General features: G+C 33.8%; 1 pseudogene; it reads left to right on the top strand.

The window, feature by feature from the left end:
* The first annotated feature begins 13,951 nt into the window (after positions 1-13,951).
* LOC140522666 (elongation factor 1-beta pseudogene) lies at positions 13,952-14,981 on the top strand (annotated as a pseudogene).
* The last annotated feature ends 261 nt before the right edge of the window (positions 14,982-15,242 follow it).

The following is a 15,242-nucleotide window of genomic DNA, read 5'->3' as shown; positions in this document are numbered from 1 at the left end:
CAGAGTATTATCTGCTAAACATCCAAAGAACACTATTCAACAACTCTGTTTTCTACTGGAATGAATAAAAAATTTTACTGTTTTTGTAAAAAAACAAACAAACAAACAAAAAAAAAAACATGTCAAGTGACTATCTAAAAACAGGAATCAGGAATTTGACCTGCTTGTTTTGGTGTCACAGTTACAACTCACTGCTTGGACTGGGATGCTTGAGTGCTCGAATTTTTTTGATGAGGATTCATGCCCTTTTCCCTTGCATTTTGGAGTTGCCAGCCCTCCTAGACTGCAATATACCTATGACTCCTGAAGACTGAGGAATTATTACCAAGTGAATTCCTTCTTAGGTGTATCTTTTGTATTAACTAATAGGTTAGAGATAAGGACTAGAAAGTTGACTGCACCTATGACTTAATTGGTGTAGAGGACTCTTAGAAGAGGAAACACCTTTTCTTATTTGAGTGCCCAAGACACAAATATAGAAGAGAATGACTCTGAATAACATTCAAGCAAAACCTCAAATAAAAATAAAGCTTGAGCATGGATTCAGCTGGAATTCTTAGAAGAAATGAAGCAAGAATTTCTTTAAACAATTACAAAATATTTTATAAATGAAATGAGAGTACTAGTGGAAAGAATTAGAAAAGAATTGGAGTTAAAGATAAAAGTTTTGCAAAGAGAATTAACAAGAACACAATTTTACATAAGCAACAGAATCCTTGAAAATTAGAAATAACCAAAAAGAAGTTAATAATTCTCTATGTGACAATAAGAAATATTAAAAGAAAATAAAAAAAGAAAAAAGAAAAAATATAAGGAATCAAGTATCTAAAAGAGCTGACTTGGAAAATAAATCAAAGCAATTAAGAATAAATTAAAATTAAAAAAAATGATTCTAGACCTCACATTTCAACAAATCATCATGCCCAGATCTCACAGCACCATACAGCAAAATGACAATGGATAGCATCTGCTGGTCATTTCCTGAAAGAAATCCCCAAACATAAATGACAAAACATCATAGATAAAATTCAGAGCTTCCACATCAAAGAAAAATAAATAAGCAATTAAGAATGAAAGACTTCAATACCAAAGAGTCACAGTTGGAATCACACAAAATTTAACAGCTACCATCATAAAGAAATAGAGAACTCAGAATACAATATTTTCCTAAGGAAAATAGACAGGCTTGTAACTAAGAATAACTTGTCCAGCAAAAATGAATATAAAGCTACTAGAGAAAAATGAATTGTTAATAAAACAGAGGACTTCCAACATTCCTGATGAAAACGCCAGTGCTGATTAGAAACATCAGTATGTAATCTCAGGAATCAAGAGCTATATCAAAAAGTTCATGGAACAAAAATGAAGAATTCCTCTGCTCTTTGACAATCAAGCACTTTGAAGACAATGCCGAGATGGCTATGGAATCAGAGAGCTAGAATAAGACACATATGTCTCCTGGGGAAGTTCTGGAAATTTCACTTTCTTAGGTTCATGTCTATCAGCTTTCACTTGAGCATATGTAATATGACAACACAGAATAAACATCTTCAGGTTATATATTTTAAAAAAAGGAATCAGTGATTCCCAAAGAACCACTATGGTTTCAGTGACAAAAGGTCATGTATGATTAAGTTTACTTCCTTCTTTGAAAGTATTATTTAAGCTGGAGGATCAGGGAGATTTTATAGATATAACTTACCAAGATTTTACCAAAGTATTTTGATAAAGTATTTTGTGGTATTTTTGTGAGAAAAGTGGAGAGGTAGAAACTACATGAATGAATTTAGAATTCACTGGATGACTGAACTCATAAATAGTCATTAAAGGTTCAAGGTCAACTTGGAAAAGGAATTCCAGTGTAATTCCTTAAGAATCTCTTCTTGACCCTGTATGGCTTAACATTTTTGTCTGTGATTTGCATAAAGATGTAAATCTCAAAACACCCTAGATGACAGAATCAGGATCTGAATAGTTCTTGACAAGTTAGAACAATAGCCTGAATCAAATAAAATTAAATTTATTAGGGATAAATTAAAAGACTCATACTATGTTCAAAAAAATTAGCTTTACAAATATAATATGGGATGGGTATGGTCGGACAAGAGTTTATATGAAAAATTTGGTAGTTATGATGAATTGCAAACTTAACATGAGACTAAAATGTGAGAGAAATGCCAAAAGAGCTAGGGAAATTTGGACAGCATTGAGAATTATGGCTTGTAGGAATAAATAGATAAAGTTCCCTCTCTAATCTACCCACAGTGATCACATCAGGAGAATTGTGCTTGGTTCTTAGTACTCCAGTTTAAGAACAATAATTTAATCCTGGCAAGGAGGCAGAGAAGGGCAACTGGATGGTGAAGACTCATGGAGGGGATTATAGATGTGTTCAAGTCCTTGAAGAATTATTGTATGGAAGATGGATTGGACTTGTTCTGCTTGGCCTCAGAAGATAGAACTAGGAATAATTTATGGCAAAGAAGCAAGCTCAAGTATGACATCAGGAAAATCTTCCTAACAAATAATGCTGTCCTGAGTCATTCACAGTCATTTAGTTCCCCTTGGTAGTGGTATTCCAGTAGAGGGTGGCTAACCAGTTGACAGAAATATAGTAGAGGAGCTTCTTCTTTAGCTCTCGTTCAGGTTGGGTATCCACTGTGGTCTTAACACTAAAATTTAGTGATTTAATGACTTTTGAACTGGAAAGACTGGAACAAAAAAGGCTATTGAAGAACTTGAAATTCCAAATATATAGGAAAACTGTAGAGAAAATGAGCTGTTTTTGAAAAACTTATATAACGAGTTCTGAACAAACCAGATCTGGAGAAATGAAAAGACTGGTAGGTGTAATTGTCACTGAGTGATTGTTAAAAGATCATTGAAAACAAGACAGTGCCACAGGTCTAGGAAAGGGTCAAAGATGTCCCAGTTTTCAAGAAATGGAAGAGAATAGAGTATGCAATTAACTGAAGTTTAATTCCTAGAAAAAATTCTTAGATTTATTTATTAAAGGAGTAGTTAGTAAACATTTCAATAGCCATCAAAAACAGATATCAGACTAAACTCATTTTTTAATTTTGTAATATATCTATCATATCATGAGAATAATGTAATGAAGTTTGCCAACTTTTTTGTCAAAGCATTTGAAAAATATCTCTCATGTTATTCATGTGAGATTTATGTAAGAGATACAGGTTATAAGATAGTGCAGTTATGTAAATTCAGGAAATTGTAACTTCCAGAAACTCTATCACAAGACTTTGTACAAAATAGGCATTTAATAGGTGTTTGAGAGGGATAGAGTTTTGGAATCAAAATACTTGGGTTCAAATTCAAGCTCTGCAAGTTATTATCCATGTGACCTTGATCAAGTGAGTCACTATGATACTTAGTTTCTTCATCTGGAAACAGATGATCTTTAAGTTCTCTTGCAAATCTAAATCTATGATCCTAGGATCCTACTAATTAGTTAGTTGATGCTCCTTTTCTCTAGAATATTCTCTCCCTCTCCTCACCCATATTTCCAAGTTAAAAACTGAACGTTAAGTATCAGTTTCATTTTGCCCACAAAATCTATTTTGATCCCTCTATTCAATCATGCCTTATTTGTCCTTTTCTATGAACTTATAATATTCAATTTTACATTACCTCTATTTACTATTTAACAAACTATTTTGTTTAGCATTTATAACCCTTGACAACTGGCTCAAACTCACCTTTCCAAGATTTTTATGTAATACTCCCCTTCACTCACTCCCTGGTGAAACCAATTACCTTTCTTAGTGCTCTTAGTGCACAGTGTATAGTATTTTGTATTTGTATGTTTTCCCCTAGCCTAAAACATATTACTTCTAAAATATTCCATCCTTATTTCTTTCTGCCTCTTAAAATATGTATATTTTCCTTATCTCCCCTTCTCCAAACTGATAGTGCTTCCCCTCTAAATTACTTTGGATTCATTATGCATAATATTAATAACCAATATTACATATTACATATGTATGAGTCTTGATGTTATCTGCATATCCTTCCTTGAGAGCAGGGAATATTTCATTTTTGTCTTTGTGTCTCCACACCAACTATAATGCTTAGAATATGGTAGGTGATTAAAAAATGCTGGTTGGTTGATCATTATTTGTATATTTCTACACTCCCATGGAAAAGTGCAACATTGTACAGACAGAGACCAGGTCTAATTTAACTATTTCTTCACTAGTAGTCGATATAGTTCTTTTGCATATAGTAGATATACAATAAAATTTTTTAAAGAAAGGACAGGAAAAGACAGCTGCTACTTTCTGTCATAGAAGTTGGTGCCAAAATATATTTGAAAAACATTAATTTTCATTGATAATCTGAGTCATTCACAGTCATTTGGTTCCCCTTGTATTTTGAAAGTCTCTTAAGCATTGTCTCAAAGAAAAACTAGCTCTCATAGACATCTCTATTATGAGAAATCAAGTTCCCATTCAGAAGAACTAAACAATATAGTTGAATAACCCCCATAGTTTTCTCTAATATCATAAGAATTATCATATTTTATCCTGCTCATCCTCAGTATATTACTAATGATCACATTTACATATATGATATTATTAAGATGAATCTGTTTCTGTCTTTTTAATCCATGGAACAGAAATTGGCATGACACAAACTTGAATTCAGAAACTTACCAAGGAGGTACAAGTGGAAAAGCCAATAGATCCTTCCGAAAAGGAAATTAGTACATGAAAGATGGCCTACCCTTTGAAGAGCATTATTACATCCTTTGAGATCTGAACAGAAGAACTGAGCTGAATATGAGATATAGACATAGACATATCTATAGATGGAGATCGAAAGGCAGATGGCTTCAAAATGTTAATCAATATGTCCAAGCGACAGTACCTAGCATAGTGCCTGACACATAGCAGGAGTTTAACAAATGCTTCTTGACTAACTGGTTAACATTGCAAAGAAACAAGCTAATTTTACTCTCAGCACTCTTCAACCTTGAGCAACACTTTCTATAACAACCCAAGCACCCTTAAATGGAAAGAAGATGTGGTCTCCTGAAAACTGTCATATTAGTCAGAATAAGTCAATTTAAATCCTAAAGAGAATTCAGTTTCATTGATAAGCACAGACAAATGACACATGATATTCTTAGAAATGTCTGATTCTTCATTCAGTGGGAAAAGGACATGGCATGGCACTATATCAGTAAGTTTTCTTCCCCCTCCATCCTCTAGTCATCAAAATGCATTTCCTGAAGCACAGAGTTTGACCTCATCACTTCCTTATTTCTTCAACTCCAGTGGCTGCCTCACACTTTCAGGATCAAATATAAAGCTCTCTGTTTTTTAAAACCCTTTAAAACCTGTCACCTTGCTATCTTCCCAGTCTCGTTAAACTTTAATCCCCTTAATGTACTCTGCCATGACCTCCTCAGTATTCTTCAAATATGACACTACATTTCTTGACTCCAGGCATTTTCACTGACTGTTCCCTGTGCCTGAAATTCTCTCTTCCTGCTTCCTTAGCTTCCTTCAAGTTTCAAATAAAGTCCCATCCAAAAGAAATCTTTCTCAGTCTTCTTTAATCTTAATGTATTCCCTCTGAGATTTTCTCCAACTTATCCTTTATATATATATATATATATATCTTATTTGAAAATAACTTGCATTTTTGCCTCCCACATTAGGATGTGATATTGAGAGCAGAGATCCTATTTTTTTGGCTTTCTGTTCATCCCCAGGACATAGCACAGTGTTTGGCATGCAGTAGGAGTTCAATAAAGGCAGCATTTTACAGGGAAATCAAACAACCAAAACCACCCTGATCACTGTTTCTTCTCAGATTCCAGTGGAAACAACCCAGGACCATGAACTTAGGAACCATGGGGTTAGCAGTGCTCTCAGGCTACCAGACCTGCATCAAGTTTATCACCCACTGCCATTATTGATGGAGAAATAATTGTGGAGAAAAATGCCATCTTCCTCATTGTCACTATCAACAACTGTTAAGCAAATTGGCACCAACAGGCATAGGAGCCCTGGGAATGTCAAAGCCCTCCCCCTACCCAGACCACCGATCTTGCTTCCAGGTCATCCCTTATTCTCACCATCCAGGCAAGTAATTCCTATGGAAAAGAGCCCACATGTCCCTACCACCTGCCAGCCAACTTCAACTTATAGGTCAGGCAAATCAATCTAGCTAAAATAGCAAGCTACCCTGAGAGATAAAAATATGTTTCTGACAAGTCAAATCATAACAACCCCACTGACCACCATGATGCCTCAGAGTCCCTTTAAGACATCCCAGGATCCTGAACTCAAGGATCTATAGAGTAGTAATGCTTCCAGTCCAGTGCCCACAGGCATCATCCTGTGAAACAATCCCTATGAAGATGTAGCCTGACAACTCTTCCTGAAAGTTGTATCAAAGTACCAAAGACCAAGAAATTTGTGCAAAGTCCTTGCACTGTCAAATAGCTCAACATCAGAAACTGATATGATTTTATTAATAGAAATGACAATAGAGAAGAAACATTGCCATTTGCTATACTTTCATACCCTTAGGCCATTGAGAAATTTTCATCTGATTTGCAGCTGAAAATTTTCGTATTTGTAGTATCTTCCATTATGAAAATGTGAGTTCCTTTAGAACAGGTACTGTTGCTTTTTCTATTTGTGTTCTCTTAGCTTCAGACATACTAAGTGCTTTGTAAATTATTCATTTATTCATTTGTTCATTCATTAATGCACTTACTAACTGTGTGAGGTTGGACAAGTCACTTAATCCTGTTTGCCTTAGGTTCCTCATCTGTAAAATGAGCTGGAGAAGGAAATGGAAATTCATTCCAGTATCTTTGTCACAAAAATTCCAAATGAAGTCAAAAAGACTCAGACACAACCGAATAACAACAAAAAGTACAATTGTTAAGTCTCAGAAAGAAAATTATGACTTTCAATTTCCCAAACAGATAGAAAAACAGTATTTTAAAGTGACTTACCTTTTACTGTTTTAATATGAAAGAACACATCCACAGTTAACTGGCTAGAGATTTATTTCTTTTATGGAAAATAAAAACCACCGCTAAGTCAGGGGAATGGGGATTGTTGAGGTCCAAAAAATTCAGGCAAGAGATTTCCCTTACTCCTATTCTGTACTCAAAAATAAAAAGAGACTTATAATCAGCAATGATTTAATGAAGACAAAGAAAGGGAACAGGCTAAGAAAGAAAAAGAAGAGAAATTTGAATCAATGTCATTCAATTCAATTCCTTTTCACTGAATCCCTATGTTATGTCTACCACTGTTGGATAAAGTAAAGAAATTAAATAAGGACTGGAGGAATGTACAATACTGATAATAACTAGGGAAGTTGTCATATTTTGAAAGAAACATGGTAAATGTGTTATATAAGTGTCATTTAGTATATGGAGAAAATTTACCTGACTTTACAAAACATCCCCTACACAGAACCTAATAAATGCTTTAAAACACAAACATACATACATATATCTATTTGTATATCTGTATGTGCATGTGTAGATACATATATATACATACTTATAAATATATGTGTGTGTGTATGTGTGTATGATCTGACCCATTATGACTCATTATTTTAATCAACCAACTTCTTTAATCAGGAATCACATAATCAGTTAATTGTCCTACATTTCCACTGTTAACATTCAGGAACTTCAGGTACAATAAAGTAATCAGTCATGTATGGGCAGTCAAATTTCAATCATCTCAAATTTTTCTTTTCTCAAAATTGGATAACATAAATATCTTTACACTCTGCTAACCATTTTTATTTTATTGCTTCCAACTTTTTCTATAATCTTTGAAGAAGTAGACGTCTTCCCTTTGTCACTGAAAAATTATACTTTATAGACAACAGATAAAATTGATTCAAGGGTTTGTCTCTTATTGTACCTCACCCCTCATTCACCTTTTTACCTCATTCACCTTGAGAAGAACAAGGGTCCCATATCTTAAGTCTTCATATCTTAAGTAGACTGGCTTAGTCTGGGTCCCTTGAAAACTCTCCATTGATTAAATCAGCATAGTATATTCCAGAGGGATTCTGTTTCCAATACATAATTATGGTTTAATCAGTTGATAACTGGATATTTTAGAGTACACCTTTTATGTTTTAAGCATTTTTCTTCTGTGAATGAAATATTATATTATATATTATATATTAAGAATCTTACTTCTCAAAAGGAACTTCAAAGGAAATAGACAAACAAGACAGTTTCGAAAATAGCGTGTTAAATTTATTATAACTACAAAATCTTATTTTTAAATCAAGTCGTATGTAAGATATTTTTGGTTTTAAATAATCCTTTTATCTTTTCTACTTTGTATATGTAAATGTTGTCCTTTGGTGCATTCATTAAATTCATAATAAAAAATAAATTAAAAGTGAACCATTCTATTCCCTCTTGGGGAAAATCTAGATATAAATCTAACCTAAAGTATAAGTGGAGCTATGGGGTGTAGAGTGTGAAGGAACCAGAGAGTTCAAAAAAAAGAACTTGACTTCTTTCTTTAGGGACTAGGCTTCCCCAGGACAGAACCACATAAATAGGTCCAGAGGTATGGGTCCTTTAAAGGGAAAAGATTGAAAACTATAACTGTAAGACAGAAGTCTTAAAAGAAAAGATAGCAGAATTGTAATAAGATATGCACATGATAATTGTAGATTTCAATATTTGTCCCTAAAAACTAGATAAATCAAACAAAAAAAGGAAAAAGAAAATATAGACCAGAAGATATTGCTACAAACTCTAGATTTGAATTACAGGTCAATTAGCAAATGATAATTTTAAAGAATATTATTTCTTAGTGTTCCACAATACTTTTATAAAAAATTTATCATGTACTAAGGCAGAAACTCTTACCTTGGGAGGTCAGTGGATAGATTTCAGTAGAGTTACTAATTAGAATGAGAAAAAAATGTATCTTTAATTTCAGTAGCTTCTAACTGAAATTTATGTCCTTCAATTATGAATATAGAAAATAAAATATTATTTCTTTCCTATTTCATAGATTTCACCAGAATGCCAAAGATACTTAGGACAGAAAAAAGGGTAAGAATCCCTGCTCTATAGTGTTCCCAATCAAAGTTATGATCCCAAAAGTTTCCCCCATCCTAGTATTTTAAACTTCCTGGCCTCCTTGAGCATCCCCAGTCAGATCACTGTGTGCTCTTTTTTCTTGATATTTATACTTTTAAATTCTTTCTCTTATTACTTTTGCCATCATTTCTAGAACTAAGTGAAATTGTAAAGAGTGAGGAAGTACTTTTGCTTTAATGTATTCATTGTGAAAGTTTCTTGTGTCTGTCAATTTTATTTTTAAATTTAAATTTTATTGTTTTTATTAACAATTTTTCTCATCATTTCTACTATCCACTCATCAACCAAACTAATCAAAATGAAATGAAATAAAAATTCTCTGATCGGTCATATGCAAAAATGAATATATCACTCTGCATTTGAGTTCATCACTTCTCTGTCTGGAAATTAGTCGTATGGTTTATTTCTGATACTCTTAGAATCATCATTGATCATTGCATTGATCACTTACAAAGTCTCTCAAGGTTATTTTTTCATTAAAATTTGTCATTGTATAAGTTGTCTCCTGGATCTACTCATATCAGTCCTACATAATTTTTCATAATGATCTTCCTAGATTTCTCTGACACTATTTTAATTGTTCCTTTGATGCAATAACAATTCATTGCATTACAATAACCATAGGTGGGAACCTTCTTAGTTTTGGAATTTTGGGTATTTTTTTTTGAGTGGGCTTGTTTTTATTTTTTGCTGTTTCATTTTTGTACAACAGGGTCCTTTTCTTTCTTTACTGATCTCTTTGTAGTTAGTGATGTTAGTTTTTGCTGGATTAAAGAGTACAGCATATGTAGTGACTTCTGGGGTATAGTTCCAAATTACTTCCCAAAATAAATGGACTAATTCATAGATTCAGAAGAAGTGTCATCAGTGTGCTTGTTTTCCTATGTCCTCTTTTAACATTTTTCTTTTGCTTCCTTGTTCATCTTTTCAAAATCTGTTGGATTTGAGAAAGAACCTAAGAGTTGATTTCAACTTACATTTTTTAAACTGTTAGGTGTTTAAGGCATTTTTAAAAACATGGTGATTGATAGCTAGAAATTCTTCCTTTGGAAACTGCCTTTTCATAGTCTTTGACCATGGATTTATTGGAGAATGGATCTTGTTCTTTAATATATGAATCAGTTCTTTATATGTTTTGGAAATTAAACCTTTATAAGAGAAACTTCCCATAAAGATATGTTCCCAGTTACTTGTTTGCATTTTAATTTTACCTTCACCATTTTTTTGTGTGTGAAACTTTAAATTTATGTAATTAAAATGATCCATTGTATAGTCATATAGTAGAAAGCTAATTCTTCCTCATTCCTCTAACTTGCTTATAATGTATTTTCATGTGTAAGTCATTAATCCGTTTTCATTTTATTTTGTTATGAAGTATGAAAGGTTGGTTTAAGTTCAATTTTATCGAGACTATTTTCTGGGTTTTTTTTAATTTACTATTTTATCTTTCCCTAATTACACGTAAATTTTTTTGCATATTCATTCTTAAAATTGAGATACAAATTCTCTGCCTTCCTCCCGAACCCCCCCCCCCCATCGAGAAGGAAGCAATCTTATATAGATTGTGCATAGTAGTCATACAAAACATATTTGCATTGAGAAGGGAATTTATAATTTTTATATTATTAGATAAGATATGTGTAGTGAATATATTAATAATTTAGTTTTCTCTAGATCTATTTCTCTGGCTCAGGAGTCAGAGTTCACAATGTAAACTGATTAATTAAAACTGAGAACACTCACAATCACTGGACCTTAAGTGAAGTGAATCAAAGATTATAGAATCTGTTCCCACCTCAGAACTCTGGTTTTGTACTCTAGAAGAGCTGGTCATAACCCCCAAAGACTTGACTCCAGAATTATATTGTGGGACTTCTGGGTTTCTCCTGGAAAATCACTAAACGCTTGTTTGTAATCCACCTTCTCCTTTCCTTCCCCATTTATCATTTAAGTATATAACTTGTGCTTTTACTTCAGCTAAGAGAACATTCATCACTCTGAAACTGATTAAATTATTTGATTACTGACACTCTCATCTCTAGCACTCCAAGCTCAGCTTGGAGAATTCTCAGGTTACAGACTGGCTCAGCAAAAATCCCATTAACACCATATTAGTCATGTTGTAAAAGAAAACTTAGACCAAAATTAAAAAAAAGAAGAAATATAAAAAATGTTGAAAAAACAATATGCTTGATCTATTCCATTTGTTCTTTCTCTAGGGAAAGAATAGCATTTTTAAGTCCTTCAGACTTGTCTTGGGTTATTATATTGCTGAGAATAGCTAAGTAATTCACAGCTGGTCCTCATGCAAAATTGCTGTTACTGTGTATAATGTTCTGTTTCTGCTCATTTCACTTTGCATCAGTTCATGTAAATCATTCCAAGTTTTTCTGAAAGCATCCTGCTCATCATTTCTTAGAACATAATAGTTTTCCACCACAATCATACATCACAATATGTTCAGTCATTCCTGAATTGATGGGTATTCTCTCAATTTCCGATTTTTTGCCACCAGAAAAGAACTGCTATGAATATTTTTGTACATACAGGTCCTTTTGATTTTCTATCTCTCTTTTGGCATACAGACTTAGTAGTGGTATTGCTAGGTCATAGGGTATTCATGGTTTTATAGATCTTTTGACATAGCTCCCAGTTGTTCTCATAACTGCTGAATCAGTTTGCAACTCCACCAAGAGCGCATTAGTGTCTCAATTTTCCTACATTGCCCCCAACAATTGTAATTGTTCATCTTTTTCCTATTAACCAATCTAATAGGTGAAAGGTACTATCTCAGTTTGTTTTAACTTGCATTTCTCTCATCTATATTGATTTAGAGCATTTTCTCACATGACTATAGAAAGCTTTGATTACTTCAGCCAAAAACTGATGATTCATATTTTTTAATCATTTATCAATTGAAGGATGACTCTTATTCCCATAAATGTAACACATTTTTCTGTATATTTGGGAGATGAGACATTTGTCAAAGAAATTTATTTCAGAAAATATTTTCACAATTATGACTGCTAACTATATTTCTCATCCTATTCTCACTTTGTTTATTCTCTCTCCTTTCATCCTGTTCTTATTTAAAAGTGTTTTTTTCTAACTACTACCACCATCACACTGTCCACTCTCCCTTCTATGAGCACCCTCTCATCTTCTCTTATCCCCTTCTCCCTCCTAGTTTTTTGTAAGGTAAGATAGATTTCTACAGCCAGTTGAGTGTCATTAACTTCCACTTGCTCTGTTCTAATTTTTAATTTTTAAGGAATTATTTTTTTCAGTGAGTTTTTGTCCCTCCTTTTTCATTTGAGCAATTCTACTTTTTAAGGAGTTCTTCTCTTCAGTGAATTTTTGTATATCTTCTTGCATCTGGTCAATTCTGCTTTTCAAAACATTCTTCTCCTCATTGGCTTTTTGTATAGTTTTTACCATTTGGCCTAGTCTGTTTTTTTAAGTTATTAATTTCTTCAGTATTTTTTGTGCCTACTTTACCAAGCTATTGACTCTTTTTTCATGATTTTCTTGTATTACTCTCATTTATCTTCCCAATTTTTCCTCTTCCTTGCTTACTTGATTTTCATCTTCCTTTTTGAGCTCTTCCATGGCCTAAGATCAATTCATATTTTTCTTCCAGGATTTGGATGTAGGATCTTTAACTTTGTTGTCTTGTGAGTATGTCTTTTCCTCTTCCTTGTCACCATAGTTACTTTCTATAGTCACAATTTTTTCTGTTGTTTATTAAATTTTCTTGCCTATTTCTTGACTTTTAACTCTTTACTCTTCTTTGATGTTCTGCTTCCAGTGTGGAGGGTGCACTGTCCCAAACTTCAGGGGATTTGTGCAGGTCATTTCAGAGATACTTCTAGGGACCCATAACTTTTCCATTCTTCCAAGTTGGCATAATATAAGGAGAGGTGTGTTTACTACACTTCTGGCCTTTGCTCTGGTCTGTGAGTTACCACAAGCACTCTTTTCTGCCCTAGCACTGTGATAAGGATTCCTATTCCAATGCAACCAAAAGCTCTGATGTGGTACTGCTTCTCCTTGCCCTGGAATTGCCATCCAGGTCTGCAAACTGGATCTGATTATGGACAAAGCAACAAAATCCTGCCCTGGTGCCAGTAAAGGAACCTCCTTTTGACCAGTTGTTCGAATCCTCATTTTTGCAGGCTGAGAGTTCTGAAAGCAGCTCATGCTGCTGTTGATTCAATCACTACCATGGCTTGCTCCTGGTTTTCTAGGGCCAGTCTATGCTGACATGGCTTTCAGTGGACTGTGTTCCACTCTCATCCCAGTTGACAAACATTTGCTGATGATATTCTTAATTGTCTTGGGTGGGAAATTTGTTTTACTCCTTCCTTTTGTAGATTCTGCCACTCCAGACATCGTCTTGTGCCATTATTTAAAGGTCTTTGTTGAAGTTGAGGGGAGAGAGTATTTCTGCTGTATTGGCTCTGATCCCCTGATATTATATCTGCTTTCTAGTTTTCCAAGTTTTCTTTAATGATGAGTTTTTGAGGGTATCCCTCAAAAATACCCAAATATTTTAAATAATGACTCTGAACAAATTCTAGAGTGTCAGAACCCGCAAAAAGATGGAGTGAAACAGTTTTCCAGCAAGACTACTTAGAAGGTTGGCAGTGTGAACCATTTTGATACCCCCTTATCACCTGAAAAGGCCTAAAATCTGGACTAGCCAATCAAGAGAAAGTCATTTTTGGCTCACTCTGAGCTTGACCTAACATAGTGACTTGTGTGGTCTGGTGTAGCAGATATGATTTTCTGTACTCACTAAGTGAACCCAAAATGTCCCTTTCTGTGTCAGTAACTACAAGGCTGGATGAGGCTGACCAGGAAAATTCTTCAGTTTATAGCTATCCATGGCAAGATGCCTTGAACTGGACACTTATGGGACTTACCTTGACATTTTATGGACACTTTCTGTTATGTTATGATATACACACATATATTTATATGTGTGTGTGTGTATATATATATATATATATATATATATATATATATATATACATATATATATATATACATATATATGTATATATATACATATTTATGTTAATAGTAAAAGCAATATTGACATTCTGGATCCATAATTTCACTTGAAACTTTGACACTTATTGTTTACAATCTATCCTATTAAGAAATTTCTTTCTCAGCTTTCAGTTCCTCTGTCACTTCCACCGCTTCCTTCTTTTTCTGATCCCTTCCATCACCAACATTGACTTTGGAGATCTCAAGATCCCTGTGGGCCTATGACGTCTCAATGAATTCCTGGTGGATGAGAGCTAGATAAAGGAGTATGGACCATCTTGTGCTGACACTGCAGTATTTGAAGCCATCTCAAGCCCACCCACCTGCTGACTACTCCCCACTGGAGAGCATATATACTCTCCATTAGTATAATCATATTAAATCCTATGAGAAGTAAAAGGCAAGCTTGTCAAGAATAAAGAAGGCTTTGGGTAAGTATGGGCCTGCTGATGTAGAAGATATCACAGGAAGTGAAACAGATGGGAAAGATGATGATGACATTGATCTCTGTGGGTCTTATGAGGAGGAAGAAACAAAGAAGCTAAAAGAAGAATGTCTTTGCTCAGTATAAATCAAAGAAATTTAAAAAATGTGTCAGAAGCATTCATACACATGGTTTGGTCTGGGGATCTTCTAAACCAGTTCCAGTGGGAATACGGCATCAACAAGCTTTCAGATACAATGTGTGACTGAAGATGACATTGGGACAGACAAGCTAGAGAAACAGATAAATGCCTTTGAAGACTATGTGCAATCCATGGATGCTATTGTCTTCAATAAGATGTAAAACCTACCAATCTCAAAAATGGGATTTAAATAAAAAATATTTGCAAGCAAAAAAAAAAAGACAAAAAAGAAATTCCTTTCTCATATTATGGTTAACACCTATGGAGACTATAGTTTTGGTTACACAGGCATCTTGAGTTGGGTTTTGCTTCAAATTTATAAAGTTTGTTTATCTCCAAGTTCAGAATTATTTTCTCACTCCCACACATTCATTTTTCTCTGGTTTAATGAGAATAAATAAGTGAATTATAGTACATGTACA

This window comes from Notamacropus eugenii, chromosome 2 (assembly GCF_028372415.1).
Source record: "Notamacropus eugenii isolate mMacEug1 chromosome 2, mMacEug1.pri_v2, whole genome shotgun sequence".
Taxonomy (NCBI): domain Eukaryota; kingdom Metazoa; phylum Chordata; class Mammalia; order Diprotodontia; family Macropodidae; genus Notamacropus; species Notamacropus eugenii.
The sequence above is the reverse complement of the archived record's forward strand: the minus strand, read 5'-3'. Positions and strand labels throughout refer to the sequence as shown.